At 44.6% G+C, this 2,109-nt stretch overlaps 1 long non-coding RNA gene across 1 annotated transcript; it reads right to left on the bottom strand.

Annotated features, from left to right (window-relative positions):
• Window positions 1–321: 321 nt before the first annotated feature.
• On the bottom strand, window positions 322–1,464 carry LOC119784241. The gene is made up of 4 exons (XR_005280910.1): window positions 881–1,464; window positions 692–799; window positions 465–543; window positions 322–384 (listed from the first exon to the last, which is right to left on the bottom strand). It is a non-coding gene; the product is annotated as an uncharacterized LOC119784241 (long non-coding RNA).
• Window positions 1,465–2,109: the final 645 nt, after the last annotated feature.

Here is a 2,109-nt window from a genome sequence, read left to right as displayed (position 1 = left end):
AGACATCAACCAGGGGGAAATTCTCCCATATTGGATCAGAAGCTGCTTCTTAACTGTTTATCTGTGGTCTAATGGAAAAGTCAGAACTTCTGGTTCTGGTAAAGTTTTGGTTATAGAGATAAATTGAGGTGAACATCCCTTCATGATGGAAAGAAGAATTAAAGGTTAGACCACCTTGATGGGATGGTTTTGGCTTTTGAATCTATTTGTTATGGATTTGTTTTTATTGTCTTCTCCACCACTGATGAACATCTGGAAGCAATAAAGGTTCTTTACCTTCTTTCTGGGTGGAGCAGACTGATGGTTTAGCTGTGGGGTCGTCGAGCAGGGCAGCCATGTTTCTCCTCCTTGGTGGTCTGTGTTCTCCATCCTCTGCTTCAGCTCCTTCATCAATGAAAGCAAAGTGTCCTCAGAGTCATAAACTGTCTGCATGTGATGCCTCTATAGTCAAACAACCAACATACCTCCAAATACGTGTGGATGGACTCTGTTCCACTGAGATCCGACTGTTAGAACGCTGCTTCCATATTCAACCTGCTTCTCCTGTAAAAAAGAAGCTAAATTAATCTACAGAATTTCCTGACACCAAGTTTAAATCTGGGGCAGGATGTTGTTCAAATAGTCATCTTGGTCTCTCTGTGTTCTGCCTGGAAGCTTGAGTTGTCTGTTTGTCGTGTTAATAAAGGCTTACTGCACGTGTTCTCCTCTGTGCCGTCCTCAGGTGGGGACTAGGAGGCTCCTCAGCATCCTGGATGTCCCGGTTCCTCACAGCAGTTCTGATTTTGGACGTCCACAGTTCCTGAAAATACATGAAAAACTAAGTGAGACCACCTGAAATGTTGACTTAATATTTAAATGATGGATTATTGTGTCTCCTTACTGAACATGCTCTCACTGTTTACTGCTCCTCCGGTTTGGTCGCCGTAGATCTCTTCAGCGTTTTCTGACGGCCCAAAGCTTGTAGCGGCTCGGTCCGACATGGGATTCACAAACAAAGAAGAGATCCACTGCGGTCAGAACTGGCACAGATCACATGGAGAATATTTCTGCACAGGGTTCTTTCCCTTAAACTAGGGCTGAAAACTAACTGAGGAACATCTAGAACTAGATCAACTCACAGCTGAAAGCGGGTTCTAACAGTCGGCGCCATTCACAATCCACATCCCTAAATCAGTCCTTTCCTCTGCTTCAAACTGCTCTGAAATCAATTAGTCCCTCCAAGCATCATCTTTATCTTCTCACCATCATCCCAGAGACCAGTGCAACTGGTGACCACCACATCTTTGCCACTGTTCTATTCTAGATCTAGTTTGTCTCCAGCAGCATTGTCCTTCTATAGATCAGGGCTTTCCAGCTCCACTCCTCCAGAGCTGCTATGCTGCAGCTTTCAGTCACATCTCTTCTCCATCAGACCTGAATCAAAGGTCTGAATTCCCTCATCAGTCATTCAGCTCTGTAGAGCTGTTTGATCCTGGTGTTTTAGAGGAGAGATGGGAGAATGTCCAGCTCTGTCTAGACGTAGAGCATGTTAGATTGTTTCCGCCTTAACCAGCTCTCATGTTTCATACCTTTTAGAAATTGTTAGTATGTCTCTGCTCAGATTTCTGTGCTAAAGGAAAATTCGTAACATTTAAAACTTAAATTAAAACCTAGCAGCGGGGTAAAGAAAAGCCACGGCGCTAGACGCTACCTGAGGCATCCCCGGACCTGCCAGACTCCTTATCATCTAAAAAACTAAATCTAGCAGCGGGGTAAAGAAAAGCCACGGCGCTAGGCGCTACCAAAGGCATCCCTAGACCTGCCAGATATAAACACAATCAATTAATTATACCTAGATATGACTGTTTCCACCTCCAATCATCATCAAATCAGAAAATACATCTAACTCCTCCTACAAAATGACCCAAAACAAGATGGTAAAATGTTTGGTTCTTCTGCTGAAGCCTCAGCTTCTCTTCATTGTGAGAAGTTGTTGAAGGAGTTAAAGGAAGATTCTTGATCAAATTCCTCTTCTCACAGGTCCCGACGAAAACGCTTCATAGGGGGCTCCTCTTCGCCATCTTCCTCTCTTCTCCTCCTCCGGGAAGAAGGGCCGGGCCGTGGAGGTCG

This window comes from Cyprinodon tularosa, unplaced genomic scaffold (genome assembly GCF_016077235.1).
Source record: "Cyprinodon tularosa strain WSP-4 unplaced genomic scaffold, ASM1607723v1 ctg222, whole genome shotgun sequence".
Lineage (NCBI taxonomy): Eukaryota > Metazoa > Chordata > Actinopteri > Cyprinodontiformes > Cyprinodontidae > Cyprinodon > Cyprinodon tularosa.
Note: the sequence above shows the minus strand (reverse complement) of the source record. Positions and strands in the feature narration are given on the sequence as shown.